The sequence below is a fragment of the Acanthisitta chloris genome, unplaced genomic scaffold (genome assembly GCF_000695815.1).
Source record: "Acanthisitta chloris isolate BGI_N310 unplaced genomic scaffold, ASM69581v1 scaffold12132, whole genome shotgun sequence".
Taxonomy (NCBI): Eukaryota; Metazoa; Chordata; class Aves; order Passeriformes; family Acanthisittidae; genus Acanthisitta; species Acanthisitta chloris.
The window spans coordinates 23,337-40,980 of record NW_008661085.1 but is presented as its reverse complement, the minus strand read 5'-3'; the positions used below and the strand labels follow the sequence as shown (position 1 = coordinate 40,980).

General features: G+C 36.9%; 1 pseudogene; it reads left to right on the top strand.

Annotated features, from left to right (window-relative positions):
- The first annotated feature begins 636 nt into the window (after window positions 1-636).
- Window positions 637-2,018, top strand: LOC103797860 (annotated as a pseudogene).
- Window positions 2,019-17,644: the final 15,626 nt, after the last annotated feature.

The following is a 17,644-nucleotide window of genomic DNA, read 5'->3' as shown; positions in this document are numbered from 1 at the left end:
TTGGCTGTCGTGACCATGAGATTGTTAAGTTGAGTATCCAGTGAGGAAGAGGTAGGGCAGCAAGTAGGATGGTAACCATGGGCTTCAGGAGTAGCCCGCTTTACCCTCTTTCAGGGATCTTATTGGAATAATCCCGTGGGAGCAAGCCCAGCGGGGAAGAGGGGTCCAAGAGACTTAGTTAATATTCAAGGATCACTTCTTCCAGGCTCAAGAACAATGCATCCCAGTGAGCAAGAAATTAGGAAAAGGGGGCAAGAGACCTGCATGGTTAAAAACTCCTGACATTACCCAAGTGTTAATATTCAAGGATCACTTCTTCCAGGCTCAAGAACAATGCATCCCAGTGAGCAAGAAATTAGGAAAAGGGGGCAAGAGACCTGCATGGTTAAAAACTCCTGACATTACCCAAGTGTAAGCAGGAAATGCACAGGAGATGGAAGCAGACTCAGGCCAAATGAGTATAGAGACTTAGTTAATATTCAAGGATCACTTCTTCCAGGCTCAAGAACAATGCATCCCAGTGAGCAAGAAATTAGGAAAAGGGGGCAAGAGACCTGCATGGTTAAAAACTCCTGACATTACCCAAGTGTAAGCAGGAAATGCACAGGAGATGGAAGCAGACTCAGGCCACGTGCAATGAGTATAGAAGTTGTAAGAATAAGTAGAATGGAGACAAGGAAGGCCAAGGCTTACCTGGAATTAAATCTGGCCAAGGTTGTCAAGGACAACAAAAAGAATTTCTTAAAATACATCAATAACAAAAGAAAAACTAAGGATAATGTGGGCCTGTTACTAAATGGAGGAGGAACCCTGGTAACAGAGGGCACAGAGAAGGCAGAATTGCTGAACTGTAACTGCCTTTGCATCGGTCTTTACTGATAAGACTAGCCAACAGGAATCTCTGGCCCAGGAGACCAGGATAAAGGAATGTTGGAAGGAAGGTTTTACCTTGGTCAAGGCAAACACCTTGACCTAGAGAACACCTAGGCAAATTTGGCAGCCACAAGTCCATGGGCTCTGACAGGATGCATCGAGTGCTGAGAGAGCTGGCAGACACCATAGCTAGGCCACTCGTGATCATCTCTGAAAGGCTTTGGAGATCAGAAGAGGTGCCTGAGGACTGGAAGATAGCAATTGTAACCCCAGCCTTCAAAAAGGGAAAGAAGGAGGACCCGAGGAGCTACCAGCCAGTCAGCCTCTCCTCAATCCCTAGAAAGATGATAGAGCATCTCGTTCTGGAGGCCAACTCTATGCACATGGATGACAGGCAGGTGATCATGAATAGTCAGCATGGATTCGCTAAAGATAAATCATGCTTGACCAGCCTGATTGCCTTCTATGATGAAACAGCTGTCTGAATGGATGAGGGGAGAGCAGTGGATATTGTCTACCTTGACTTCAGCAAGGTTTTCGACACTATCTCTCACAACATCCTCATTGGAAAACTCAGGAAGTGGGGACTGTATGAGTAGAGAGTGAGGTGGATTGAGAACTGGCTGCACAGCAGATCCAGAGGGTTGTAGCCAGTGACACAGGGTCTAGTTGAAGGTCTGTCACTAGTGATGTCCATCAGGGTTCAATACTGGGCCCAACATTCTTTAACTTATCAAAACTTTAGCATCAATGACTTGGATGAAGGAGCAGATGCCTCCTCAGCAAGTTCCCTGATGACACAAAGCTGGGAGGAGTTACTGATACCTCAGAGTGCTGTGCAGCCCTTCAGAAGGACCTTGACAGGCTGGTGAGATGAGCACAGAAGAACCTTCTGAGATTCAACAAAGGCAAGTGCACAGTTCTGCACCTGGGGAAGAATAACCCCACGGACCAGTACAGGCTGGGGGTTAACCTCCTGGGAATCAGCTCTGGGGAGAAAGACCTGGGGGTCCTGGTGGATAACAAACTCCATCAGTCAACAGTGTGCCCTTGTGGCCAAGAAGGCCAGTGGTATCCTGGGGTGCATTAGGAAGAGCATTGCCAGAAGGTCAATGGAGGTGATCCTGCCTCTCTACTCAGCACTAGTGAGGCCACAACTAGAGTATTGTGTCCAGTTCTCGGCTCTTCAGTGCAAGAGAGACATGAAGCACCTGGAGTGGGTCCAACAGAGGGCAACAAAGATGATTAAGGGACTGGAACATCTCTCTTATGAGGAAAGGCTGAGGGACCTGGGCCTGTTCAGCCTTGAGAAGAGGTGCCTGAGAGGGGACTTCATTAATACATACAAGTATCTGAAGGGAGGGTGCCAGTAGGATGCAGGCAGGCTCTTCTCGGTGATGCCAAGCAATAGGTCAAGAGACAAAGGGCAGAAAGTGGTGCACAGGAAGTTCCACCTGAATATGAGGAAAACCTCAGAGAGGTTGTGGAGTCTCCCTCACTATACAATGTGCTGTAGGATTACCCTTGGGCAGGGATGTTGGACCAATCAGGTGATGCTGTGGTCCTTTCCAACCTTACTCATTCTGTGAGTCTGTGAATTGTTGTGTGCTTATAGAAGCCAAGCACAAAAGTATTGACAGAAATGGTGTATTGGAAATAAACAAGACAGTTCTCACTATGTTAAGTATTTTTAACAGAAGATATTTTTCCCCTCAAATTGAAAGTTTAGCAAATCACAGAAATAAATTAATTGTATGACAGGGAGAGACCAATTTCAGTTAAAGGAGAAACAGGGAGGCATTAAGTTTTATACTATGCTTCATTAAGGTGTATTTAACTTTTTGTCATTCCACATGCTAAAATTAATTTCTTACATACAGTGCCTCATCCTTTATATTCCTTGTTTTTTCAGCCATGTGTATTGCTTCATCTTTCTCCTGTTGTTCAGCCTGCAGTTTTATGTCTCTCCTCTTTTCATAAGCCTTTTTTTCTTTGTTTTGTATTTTATTTCTGTTTTGTTTGGTTGGGGTTTTTTTCCTGGTAATTCCACTTGCAAAGTAAGAAAGAGAAAAGAAATGCATCCGCCTTTGTGTCAAAATCAGTCCTTCTCACAGAGCTGAATTGTCTCTGACTTTGTCAGTGGTCAGCCAAAGAGGTTTTTAGTGCAGGCTGCTGGCATCTTGATTAGAAGAGGACTCCTCACAGGCTTATGTGAGTCTAATAGAACTAATATAACAAAAAACTTGCATGCTGTGTACTCAATTGTCCAGCTGCACAGGCTGTGTCTTAGCTGGACTTTAACAGAATGAAGCAAAGTAGGTAAATAGGGAAGAAAAATAACAAGATTAGTTGCTTTGGTGATAAAAAAATAGAAGCAGTGCCTGAAAATACTGTTTAAATCCCTGATGAAACTGCTATTGCTTTTTCTTTATAACTCAGATGCCAATAAGGACAGAGAAGAATGTTATTTTAGCAAACCTCTAGGGAACAGATCTGCATTAAAAAAGTTACTCTTTTTTTAACCCAAGGAAATTTCTGTCTTGATAACTAATATTACAGTTTACCTAGTACCTGTTCTAGTATTGCTGGTAATCTATTCTAGTCTAAAATTGTGGGTTTTTTAAAGAAAAAGCTAATTAATTTTTTCTATCTTTTTGGAAACATCAAGTGGGTGATTGAGTCTTCCTTTTGAAACTAAGATAGCTTCTATGGAGTCAGTACATTATTTAACCATTTGTTTTTTGTTTTCCATGCTCTGGAAAGCTGACCTAGATATTTAGAGGATAGCTATTAAGTAATTCCTTAGGATCTTTATTATAAAAGACAATATGCTTGTGTTGCTGTCACTATGAGAACAGATAGAAGTTTGCATCACAAAATAAATAATAAGTATTCATCAGTATGAGAATCTTTCTTATTAAAGATAAAAAGAGTAAGTAGATTAAATAAAGAGGCTAATAAGTACAACAGCAGAAAAACGCAGAGGACACTATGGATAATCCTGAAAAACCATCTCTCCCTGAGATGTGGAAAGAGTCCAGCTGAGGGTAAGCATTCATACCAACAAGATAAGAGGAAGTCAACACAACATCAGTAAATCACTAATATACAAAAATATGTGTGTGCTTTAAATGCAATTTCAATAAACTCATTACACCTGGAGCCGTGACAGAGTATCAGTACTGGTACATATTGTGAGAGGTTGTGTAGCAGTTTAAAATGTCCACAGTTAGGGGCAAACTGTCTGACCGCGGTGGAAGTGGGAGCCTTTCCAGTTTCAGTATTTGGGATACTGATGGGTTCAATCCCTACTGTTCATCTTTGTCTTCACAACAGTCAACATATAAAAAAGATGAATGCAGATAAAATTACTCAAGCCATGCTCTGGCAGGATATACCTGTAACTCATTGTTATAGGATGCCTTTTCAATTGACAGAAATAAGTTAATTTTTAATGGGAAAGGAAGTATAATAATATGTTGACAGTGTCCTATATATGTTATTAGTAACTCTGGAACTCCATATTTGTAGAGTCTGGGGTCTTCTCATACCACTTGCCAATGAAAGCTCCTGTCCCAAATTAAGCATCTTACAACTCAGTGGAGGAGTTCTTGAGGAGTATTCTAAAGTCATATTGAGACTGACTGTGTTTCATTCAGACACATTTAATATGATTCCCTCCACTCTGAAGAATAAAATACCATGGGGTCTGTCACTCATCTTTACTAGTGAAAGTGGTGACAGCTTCCAAGTTGCTGAGGGCTTTTTCCATTGATGTTTGGAATATCTCCAGGGGTGGAGATGCTACTAGCTCTCTGGGCAGCCTCTTAATGCTTAACCACTTTCACTGTGAAGTTCTTTCCTGTTGTTATGCTCAACTGGAATTTTCTTTGCTGTAAGTTGTGACTGTTGCCTCTCATACTTTCTCTTTTTGCATCAATGAGAACAATCTGATTTGGTTTTGGATTTTTTTTATAACCTTCTTTTAGGTTGGCAGGCTTTGAAAATAAAATGAGTCGCTTCATTTTACTTTAAAAAACCACAAAAAAATTCAACTCTCCCCCTCAAAAAAACAAAACCAAAAAACCCCTAAGCAGTCAACCAAAAAAAGGCCCTCAAACCCCCAACTTTGATCTACAGTAATAGAAACAGTTATAATAAGTTATAATAAGATAATAGCATAAACTTATAAAAATTCTGTTATATTTAATCTGCAGATGTCCAAGGTCTTTGCTAGCATGTGAAAAGATCTGCATCAGCTGGGTAGGTGGAAGTTTGCTGCCTATCAGTGAGAAGTGGTGGTTGTATCAGCAGAAGTGGAAATGTCTATATGACAGAACAATACATACATATAGAACAATTTGCTGAGGAAGCTCTAGGTCTGGAGAGGTAGAGGGTGTGAGCTGAGAAAGTACTGCAGTATATGGCTGATATGTTAATTTCTAAGTAAAAAATGAACTCTATCCCAACTGCAACCAGGACAACCTATCTTTATCTTCTTACCTCTTCTGGGTTCTTAAGGACATGTCGCAGGCTTCTTTTTCTAAGTCTTTGTATTGCACTTTCTTGTTTTGCTTCTTCCTTTCCCTTGTAGGTTTCCCAAGAGCCTGTGTGGCAAACTCTGCTTTTATTTCCATCATTGCCATTGACTGGCTTTTATTTTCTATTGTCAACCTGCCATATTATACCTGTAGTGAATTTGACATTCACTTTCAACAAGTAGTGAGAACTCTTGAGACTACTCCTTGCAATAAATGCCAGATGCAACTGTAGTGGTGGGAATAAGGTTTATTTATTAATAAAAGATTATTAAAAAATCCTGTGAACAATGCAACAATGAATGATTTATGTGTTCACATTTTCCTATTTAGCTCCTTACCTTGTTTAAGGACTAGACTGCTATCTGTTAAGTCTAACCACAACTAGTCTGTTGTGGTTTGAGCATGGGGACTAGATGGGCTCATGTACCAAGGCTTATTTAATCATGGCTATTTATTGAACATACATAATTTATACATGTTCCTTTTCTGGGTTAAGTACAGATGTCCCAACCACCTGAGTCAAGACCAGTCACTTTTATCTTAATTGGTAATTTTGATGATGTGTCATAATACTGAGCCTGTTGATGTCACTACATTGCACAGAACTTGTTTGTGTGGCCATTGATACGAACATCACTGGTATCAGTTGACCCATTTTTGCCAATATCTGTATGAGGGTAGTATAAGGCAGATAGCACCACTCAATAACTCTCAAGCTTAGCCCAACGAGTCACCCATGGGCACAGGCTCAGGGTAACAATTGAAGCTGGTACCAAGAATTTCACTTTGTAATACTATTGTTTGTCAGAGAAGCCAAATGATGGAAAGGAAGTAAGCATCACATTGGGACAAAGGTCAGCTTCGTTACACTGAAGGGCATTCAGTGGGACCACAAGGTGGTATGACCTCTGCAGCTCTGCCCAGCTAGTAACTATAGTCCTGCCTTAAGAGAGTTATAGTTATTCCTGCCAACCTTATTGCTGGCAAATCACTCATCATTCAGGTCCTGCACGTGAGTTCCCTACATGACCTTGCTGCTGCATGGCAGGGGGATAGGGCAGTCCAGGAGCCTTTCTACTGTGTGTTTCAATGTGATGTTTGGAAATGATATATGTGTTCATTAATATTTTCATGCAGACTGGCACTGAAAAGGAAAATATGGTACATATAGTCTTTTTCCAAATATGTCTCTTTATATCAATGAGTTGCAAGCAGAATCTCCTTCTGAAATCCCCTTAGTGCATTGTTCATTTAGATAGATAGATAGAAACATACATACATGCATACATACAATATTTTTCCTTGTGAGAGATCCTTTGCCACAAATGCCAGTCCTGGGTGATAATAATGACATATTGTTTAGGCATTGGCAGGTGGTTATAAATTCTTGCTAATACACAGCACTATAAATAAGCACTGCAACTGCCTTCTCATCTTGCCCATTATCCTCCAGTCATGTCATTTCATGTGAATTAATACCAAGACGTAAAAGACCTCTCTAGACATAAAATTTGCCATTGAACCATTGTGTTTAGAAAGAATCTAGTGTTTTCTGTCAAGACCTACCTCATACCTGAAGATGGGTATTTGACCATATAGTTCTCCAAATCACATTTGAAAGGATCATTCATTTTGAAACTAATGAAAGTATACGATTTTTTTAAGCTATATTATTCTTTTTAGCTGTTATAAGCAGCACTGCACCTATTACCAAGTAGTCTGTTCTCTATACAGTTGTTGACATCGTGGTTTTTTAATGGTATCTGTATCTTACATGGTTAAAATTTTATGTTGTATCTGTTTTTCAATATATTCCCTGTCTGGCATAATTCTTGGAGTTCGTGACATTTTCTGCCTTACTGGTTGACAACTTACAACAATAAAAGGTCTAAAAATGATAGAAATGTTTCATATTGGTATCCTGCCAATTACAGCTTTGTAAGTTACATTCTGTCTATTCAAATGCATCCTGAAGTTTCATGCAGGGTACTACTTTGTCCTCTAATCTCCTAGAAACAGGAAACAAAGCAGGCCTGCTATGTGGTGTGCTGTGGGGGGTACGTAATTTCTTCTGCTTTGGAGCACACCTGTAATGAGTGATTGTTATAGTATACACATGGAGTACTTTGGAAGCCTTCAGAATAAAGAGTTTTAAGAGACTGTAGATATTATTAGAGGATGGCATTAGCATTACAAAATGCTATTTGAAAAACAAAAGCAAAAAAAAAAAAGAGTTCATTTCAGTTTTCTTGTTCAGATTGATAATAAGTAAGACTGTCCAAAGAGTATTCCTAGCCTGTAATGAAATAAAATTACACAGTCATCATACAGTCAACTATAGCACTGTATTTTATTTTAAGACTGATACAGATGTCTGTCTTACTTTACTCTAAAAGCATAAATAAATTAGTCTGAAAATAAAAATTATATCTAGCCTGCAGGCAACAAAAAAAGTAAATCATTTGTAGGCTTCACTGAGACATAAACACTGGGTTTTCAGTTGCATACGTGCATGACATTATCATTAATGTCACAAAAAAGAGTTTTTTTCTCTAAAATATTGTGGTTCAGTTTTGACAAGAAGTTTTGGAGTAGAATTTTCTTTCATAGTTGCTTGCAAAGCTAGTGAGGGACTTTTGTGCAAATTTCGTGGTCATATTATTTAGTCCTTGCATAACAAGTTCAGGACTGATTCTCTATGACTGCATGGAGTTGCTGTGACAGCAGTTGGCTTATTGAACCTCATGCCATTGTCCTCAGCCCATTGATCCAGCCTGTCCAGATCCCTCTGCAGAGCCTTCCTACCCTCTAGCAGATCAACACTCCTGTCTTTTGCTAAGACTTCTGAAAACGTTGTTTGTGTTTTTGACCACTACTGAACACTGCATTGATGACATTATGGAACCAGCTACTTTAACGGGAAGATCTTACTCTGTAATAGAAATTACTGATTTAGAATCAATCCTAGTTCCTTATGTAAATAATGCACATGGGAAAAAATGATCTCTCGCCAGCTTTGATCTGCTATTGTGTTTTGTCTACTATTTTGGTGCACAATTATTATTTAAGTTCTTTTGCAAATATTTTCAGTTCATTTATGCTTTCTGTCTCAGTAACAGCAAAGGTAATCTCATTGCTCATCCCTTTTTTTCTAATTCTTTGTATTTCATATAATGCAAGTTGCAACATGGGCAACAGTGGAACTTCACAAGTGATCTTGCTACATGAAAACAATTGTACATTTAGTCCATCCTCTTGTTTTCTCTCTAGTTTCTAAATAATTTTAATTAGCAATGTATCTGTGCAAGGCTCTTCCCTCATGCTTCTTATTTTTCCCTAACTTGCCTTTAAAAGATACATGGTCTTTCCCAAGATAGATCATCATATCTGCCAATTCTCTCTTTTGTTATAGTTTCTCACACTGTCAATGGAATTTAGTTTATTTCTCCTGTAGTTCTAATTTGTTTAGTGCAGGCCTTAAATTTCTGAAGCCTGAACTGAAACATTTTATTAAAAAAAATAGGATTTTATATTCAGTGATGTAATGTTCATGTATCAAGGCTTTATTGATCAGTATCAGTCCAGATCTCCTGCTTTTTTCATGCATGTGTTCCCTTAAAGATTAGGGTAAGTGTTGTCTGACCCTGGTGTTTTGTTACTGTTATGTACTCAATTTGCTTCTAAAGTGGTTTCAGATTCAGACAGATCCATACATCCTTGTGCTCCAAAGACATGTGGAGGAACATGTCTATTTTTTTTCATGCTTATGAAAAATGTTCATTGATCTTCCCTTCAGCAGCTTTATTTACTCTGAGTATGTGTTTTATATCTTGATCAACCCCCTGGTTTATTTGGCATAGACCTCCTGCTCCTAATAGATTTATTATTAAATTTTTAAGTTTTTAAGTTCTTGAAACTCTTTTTCCTGTTGCTGCCTAATTTTGTTTTTCATTTTTATTTTCTCATGTTCCATTTTCTTCTCTTCATATGAATATATGTCCATCATTTTATATGTAATGACTTTTCTTAATCTCCTCTTTAGCCGTGTGGTTTTCCCCTTTCTCTTAATTAAGCCCTTTTAATGTATTTATTGTCTCTGTTCTTCCAGTGTGAGACTCTTCTCACTGCCTATATAGTTTTAGTTTTCTTAGCTTAGTTTTTTCAACTATCCAGTAGTTATAACAATCTGTTGTAATGGTTCACTTAAAGCCTCCAGTTACTCTGCTGTTTGCCCTCATGTTTTCAAATGGCTCTGGCATGAATCTCTTCCAAGACTGTGTAGCCTTACTGTGAGAGATACATACCTTCCCTTTTTCAATAACTGGCTGCTTACCTATTATATTTTACCTTCCTATCTATCTATAATTCCTATGTCAGTATTAAAGTTTTCTTTGCCTCTCCAGAATGGTTATAGCTCTGTTTAGTTCAGATTTAGTGCAGTTTTGGTTTTGTTCCTGGCATTCTGTTTTACATTTTCTGTTTGTATTATTCTCTTCATAACTTGTCCTTCTCTTCAGGATACAGAATATCCCTGTTTATATTTATCATAGAAGCATAATTCATAATTATACTGTCTTCTTTATCTGTCAGCTTTTCCAGTGCTACAGTTTAAAACTTTGTGGCCTTCTTGAATGGTAAGTGCCAATTCCTTTACAGTTTGGATGATATCTGTACTTCTTGTAAAAGGTCCCTGTGTTTTAGTAAAGCCTGCAATTTCTGATGAATCTGAATCCATCTTCCTTGAGCCTTCTCTTTAAGAAGGGAAAAACCAAAAACTAACCTGGCTTGTCTTCCCAGGTGTACATGGACTACTGAAGGAGTTAGAAAGAATCTTACTCTAGAAGTCCACATCTTTAATTTCTTTTTTTCCCCACCTAATTTTCATGCATAGGACATAATTCCTGCCTTAATTCTGACATTTTTGGTACAGATGCAGACCAAACCTGCCTGGTGTTTCTTGGGTTAGGGAGTATTCCTGTGGGAGGTGCCACCTTGCACTTGTCCAGTCAAACATTTTGGAATCTTCTCCCTGGAGTCGTAAATTTATCTGTTTGCTTAATGGTCATCTGCCATCATTACTGCTGTCTGGCATTTCTGCTTTGAGAAGGTCATTTGCACATCAAGAATGTACACTGAAATCATCCATTAAGAGAACTACTAATGGAATTATTTCCCATATCACCAGCCTAGTGCATCTTGCCTGAAGATATGACTTGTGGTTTCCGCATATATGATAATCCTGAAAATCTTCTCAATGACCTGGATTAATATCCCCTCTTCTTCTGGGGAAGGTACTCAAATCCTTGATACTATCATGGTAAACCAGAAAACTCTCATCTTCCATGAACTCTGCCTTCATTTCTTCTATAAGAAAGTATGGAGAGTCCTTTGAAGATGATTTTTGTGTTCAAGAGATTTGCAATTTTCTCTTTCTGTTGAGCTTTTATCAACTAACACATTCTCAGGACAGTCAGACATCTGCTTCTATCATTGCCTTTGCCTCCTTGCTTTACACTTGTGGCTGGACGTCGGCATTATTACAGATTTCTGTTCCCTGTAAATTACTTTATTAAAATTTCTAGGTAATGTCAATGTACATGTCTTGAATCAAATATTTAATGGAGAATTTATTCTGTCAGCTCTATAAATAAAAATCAGCTCTCTATTTTAGACTGCATTAGAAACATACTGTATGTGCATGCAGTTGTTTTCGAAGAGGTCTTCTAAACTTCTGAAACCCGTTGCATATTTAATCAACATTTGTATCAAAGACTGAGTTCTAATACAAAAGATTCTTGATAGTATATTGTCAGTTAATATTTCCTTCCAACTCTGCACAGCTGAATAAAAATGTAGAGGCAGACAGACAGCATTACCAATAAAGTAGTCAGCATTCAAGACTTGTGGTAGTCAATGCAATTACCAGTAGTCACTCAAGAGCACAAAAAGAAAATTCAACTTTGGCAGATAGAGTTGTCAGTTGGATTTGTTTTTATTAAACGTGAGTTTGACTAAACTTTTGACTCACAATTGTAAGAATATGCTTGTAACAATATTATTGTATTTATTGCATAGTTTATAAAATTATTTATTAGTGTGATGCTACAAGAATTGTATCTTTACTGTCAGCTATGGAAGCATCATAATACAGAGTATATGAAGAGAATATTTTTTTTCTTTGAACCAAGGACTTTGTCCCACACTGTGACAGCTCTTAGAATGTTCCGTGCTTTTCTATCAAAACTTAAACAAAATTTAATACTAAGATGTATGCTACTTTACATGTATGTTTTTTATTGTGCCTGACTACCAATGCAACCAGTACTTGTAGGGATAACTGGAAAACACTTGAATTTAAATCACTGCATGTAGTTAATGTATATCAGTGTTGTTTTTCTTTCTGTTCTTTTATGGTGAGATCCATCATACACAGGTCTATGTGTCTTCATCTCTACTAGAAAAGAGAATGCAGCTGTATCACATATTTAGCATTGGACCACAGTTGTCTATACTGTGTGTGAGCATGCTCCCTGGTGGCAATTTTACCTTGGGCCAAATTGTCTATACTGGCTGTTGGTGTACTCTATGTCTCAATTTTGGCTGATTTCAGTTACAGCTCTCTTAAACAATGCCTCAGACCAAATCAGGAGATTTGTCATGTAGTGGCCCAGTGAGGCAGTTTGGACGGTAGTCATAAGGTTTTCAAGGGAAGGAAATTTAATGGTGTGGACAGAATTTTTACTGGGTGCTTTGCTGGAGAAAATCCTCCATCCTGTTTTATTTTAGCATAGGCATGTGTTGTGAAACTGGAGTTGTAAGACAAATAGTCTGTTCTTTGACTTGAAGAAGAAGTAAAGAATTTCTTCCTGAATTTGGAATTACAAGTGGGGAAGAAATAAAGCAAAGAAAGGTCCTGAGAACAGAATTGGGGACTACCACAAGGTAAGTTAGAGGGAACAGAGAGGAGAGATCAGCAAAAGAGAATAATTACTGTTTATCATAGTTCCCTATTAAACTCAAAACTGAATTCAGTAGTGTCTTGCTTTTAGCAGGTATCTAATGTTGAATCTCCTTTAAATTATCCATATATTTTCTCCTCTGAATCACTTACCAATTATTTTGTTTGTTTGTTTCTTTTGTCTCTACTAGTGAGCATCTATATTTTGATTTAAGGGTCCAAATGAACAACTAGGTGGAAACTAACCTATAGTGAACCATGTGAATTTGTGGGTTTTCTCCAATAAATGTTTTTCAGTTTCTTCCTTTAAAATGAAGTTTCAAAGTCAAATATTAGAAAGCTAGAAATGAACAGGCTGTTGACTCTTGGCTTTGTGTTGTCTTTTATGTTGGGAGTATTCAAGGGATGCGTTCAGGAGCTACAGGAAGAACAGTCTCATTATCTAGTGATGAATGATGCTTCCCCTGAAACAGAAGTGCAATATGATCCCAGATGTGGCATTTACATAAACCAACACCAAATTTACACTGCTGATCAGGCATTAGGTACATCTCATCTTCTGATGTGAAATTATGTTAAAGCTAGGGCTGAGGCTGGTCAGTTAATTTAGATACTTCTTTGAGATCACCATTTTTTTCGAGTTTTTTTTTAAACAAGCCAGGTATTGTCATTATCCCACAAGAAGCATTTTCATTAAATAGAATCTTTTTGTCAATTATGTTTTGATTTGGAATCTTTTAGATTTTTCGATGTGCTTAAAATTCACTGTATTATTTTGAATAGTTTTTTTTTTTTAAATCAAGTTTTTGTGGGGTGTTGGATCACTTCCTGAAAGGGTTATTACAATACTCAGATCCTATCATCAAGATTGAAAATATCCATGTCATTTGAAAGGTATTTTCCATAAAAATTTTCCCCTTTAAAATGCTTTCTCTTGTCTCATATGACCTTAAAGCATTATAATATAATGAAGATGCATGGCTCTATTTGTATGTTTTCTATATTGACCCGCTATTAGCTTACATCTAAGCTTCTGAAATTGTATACTGTTCAGTTATTTTCAATTAAAAGTCAGTAAGAAAAATCTGTCTATAGAAAGTGCATGTTTAATATCTTCCTTGAATAGGAATATTTGAAGCCCTGTAATAAGCAATGCTATGAGCTATTAAAATAGAAATATCAAGATTATTACAAAGTTCTGCAAATGGCTTGCTTCATAGGGCTATGAACTTGTTTATATCATCAGTATTATAATTTGAAACCTACCTATCAACCATACAAAAATGTGTGTTAGTCATAGTTGAATGTATAAGATGTCAATAATATCTTGCTTCTCTTTTTTGTAAAATGGCTAAAGGTATCCATGTTGCAGTTTTCTATTTATTGTCTGATCACACTAAAGCAATCTAAACTCTCGAAATATTTATTCCATTGTCTCCTTGTGCTGGGGTATATTAGGATAATATGTTTACAGGGTGTAAGTATAGGTGGAGAAAAACATGAATTTTGTAAGCACACAGCAGTTATGCCCTATAAAATGACTCTTGGGAATAAGTTACTGAGTTTAAAGCTAGGGATGTGTTCTAATTCAGATTGGATCTGAACTTGGTCAGCGCGTATGATAAATTTGCTCAAAAGTTTTGTTGCATTTAGAAATGAAGAAAAGAAGCTATGAAACAATTTGAATTAGCACAGATTTCAAAGAAACTGAATTATATAATCTGAAATTGAATTCATATAAACCTTTTGGTATGTCAGGTGCCATGTGTCATAATGCTATAGTTTATCATTTTTTGCATAGACTAGTGTAGTACAATGTTCATGGAACAGCAGAAATTTCAAAAATGCACGAAACTATTCCTAACTTTTTTTACCTTGTGGATTATTCTTACCCTCCTAAAATGAAACTGAAATTTATGGTTTATTGTGTTTCACTTTCCCCTGAGTCAAAATGAAAATACCTCTAGCAAGGTGAGTGTTACAAAAAAAGAAGATAAATATATTAAAATAGCTGAATATAAGATTATAATATAATCTTAATATAAAACTATGGTCTTCAATACTGAAATAAAAATTTACATTTATCTGAATCAGTGAAATCATAAAATACCCAGTCAGGGAGTATAGATAGGAGTAATCTTATATATAATTTGTGATGTACAGAAAAAAAAAATATTTTTTCTTACATGTTCAGAAATTACTGTAAAGACAGGCATTCTATCCAGTACTGTTCAGCATGTTCCAAAAAAAGTTCCCATCAACCGAATAATTATTGTCAGCAGAAGTGCTATTATTATGTTGTTAGGCAGCATGAGTTACACATTATTGAAAAGGCAAATCCAGCATACTCTAAAACGTATGAGAGGTTGCTGTAGAAAAATATGGATGAATGTTTATCTTCCTTATGCACATTAATATGAAATGCAAGAACTTAGCCATTTGAAGCTGACTAACACTGAAAGTCTTTAATCATATGCTGCAAAAAAACCTGGTACAGATCTGAAGATACCGATGAGAAAACATTGGTACTTTTGATTGAAAAATTAGAACAAATATCAAGCATACATGATAGCTGTGAAAATGCACATCTCAAAGCTCTTCATATAGCTTTCCCATGTTAAAACAAAGCAAAAGTATGAAAAAATTTCTTTGAAGGAACAATATCACTTCAGTGATAGAAAAATGTACTAGAAGTCTGCGTATGAAACTCACTGCTCTCTGTAGTAAGGAATTAAGTGCCTATAAATCAGTGTTGAATGGTACTTCAGAAGTGAACTTCATCACTCAGATTCTAGTCTACCTTTGAGAATTAATTTTAAAAAGTAAACAGGAGTCTAGGGACGTCTTCTATATTTAAATATTGTATTTTCACCTAAATTTATTTTTTCTACAATTTTTTAAAGCACAGAACTGTTACACTTCGTAGACAACCAGTTGGTGGCTTGGGCTTAAGCATAAAGGTATGAGTAACTTCTCATTTTTTCTTTTGATTTTTAGTATGACCACCTCGGTCTTGAGATCTCATGGTTAATATGCGTCTTTTACAGGGTGGTGCTGAGCATAAAGTGCCTGTCGTCATATCAAAAATATTTAAAGACCAAGCAGGTAATTTATGTTATTTACTTTTATAGTACTGTACTAAGTAATAGTTTCAGCAAACATTTTTTAGTACAGTAAGACTGGTGTGTTAAAATCAAAATGTTTAAAGTTACTTGCCAAAACAAAACTATGACACAGGAAATCTATTGATGTGCTTAACTTTAATAATGCAGAGGATAAAGAAAATACAAACCTAATACAGTTGTTTCTCCACACAGTAATTCATTGCTATATGGTATGACTAACTGTGCCTAGATGCCAGCAGAGAGTGATTGTAATGTTTATTATGGTGAAGATAACACAAGATCTAAATCAGTACAGTCTATCCCCGTTGAATATTACATTGGCATTTATCTAGCAAAAGGGACCTTTGAGAGACAGTGTGAGACCTCAGACTGAGCTTGGCAAATTGGAGAACTGGTCTGGAAAAAAAATGGGGCTCTTCAATAAGAAAAAGTAGAACCATTGCATGTGGTGGGCAGTGCCTTGCAATGTGAACTAAGGGTCTTAGCTGACCAAAAGCAAAGCCATGTTCTCTTCTCTGCTAGACATGGATACTAGTTTGTTCTTTCTTTTCTGAGGCATTCATTTACATATTTGAAGGTCTGTTGTGTTTCTGTTATAAGCTTCTGTTTCCTCTTTTCCCTAGAATAAATCTACCCATTTCATGTAACCTTTCCTGCAAAAAAAGACAGAGCAGTGCACTGTGATCCTTGGTGCATGCCCCGCTCCCTGAAAGACCCAAAGCCACTGGCATGATCTTTTGAACAGAGGCTGTACTTGTTTTTCTCCTCTGCATTTTCTTCAGGGAGTCCTTATTTTACTTGAAATGGATTACCCAAACTTGGTAATGCTTTTTCTGCTGATACCTAGTGAACATTGAATCTATTGGGTATGCCCATACCCTGTGGGAAAGATTGATTCAAGTTTCCTATGTACAGTACTTTTATACTTAAGTATAATGATTCTTTTTATAGTATTGTTTCTACAGTGAGGAAAAGAAGGTGTTTTTATGTCGATTGTGTTAGTGTACATGGAACGATAATAGGCTCCTTAAACACACAGTGTAGTAAGCCATACCAATAAAAGAAATGCATAATAATAATAGAAAAATTAATATAAGCATTCAGGTCTAAGTAAAGTAATTTGGGAAACTAATCATTAACAAGGAAAGCTATCTCCTGCCCTCTTAGGACAGTACTGTTAATCAAGGTTAGTAATGAGTTTGTATATAAAATACTTACATTCAGAGTTTTGTACATTGTGTGTAGCTTTTCTTGAACTGTATTCATTTGTAGAGTAACAAGTGCAGCAACAATTAATTTTATGGGGTCAGCAGTTTACCTCAAATTTGAAAATCTCTCCTCAGGAGATACTTGTTCTAAGATCTTGCAGCCTTTTGTCTGAGGAAACTCCAGAATGAGTAGCAGTTATAACCAGAGGCAGTGCTGTATCACAGCAAGCCCATATTAAATGTTCCTGGCCGCATCAGTGAATGGGATTAAGACATTGATACACCTGGCAAGGTATGAAGGAAGTAGTCTATGTAGTATCAGTTGCACCCCTGATGTGAAGAAGAGAATCTGAGTCTTGCTTTCACAGCGTGTGTTGGAATTGGGTACTCCTGAGATCCCTTCCAGACTGAGTGATTCTGTGATTCATTTAGTGCTGCAGATGCTAAAGATCAGAGATATATGATATAGATGCTTTTTGTGGCACATGGTAACTGAATGCCTGTGCAACAGAAAGTAGTGTGGAGTTTTTTGTTTCTTTCTTCCAGAAAATGTGTATTTCTAAACAGCATCATTTTGAGAAAAAAATTGGACGTACACAAACCTTTTATATTGTAAATATTTTTCTTTAGGTATATGATCTCGCAAATCTTGAAGTGCTACTGTTATCAAGTATAGGAAGCTGATAATAGCAAAAGCTATTCATGGTGTTACTTTTCTAGTACAATATTCAAATGGTAATGAATAGTAATTAAGAGAATATGCCCAAATTTAACTTACAGGTGACCTTGAGGCAATATTTCTGGTTTAAGATTCTAGTGCTTTAATGTTAGAGAAAGCAATCTGGTAATATTATTGAAGGGAAAATAGGAAATGTTCTAAAAATATGTGCATTCTTTCTCCATGTGTATGCACAGATATGCATACCAAAATACAGATGT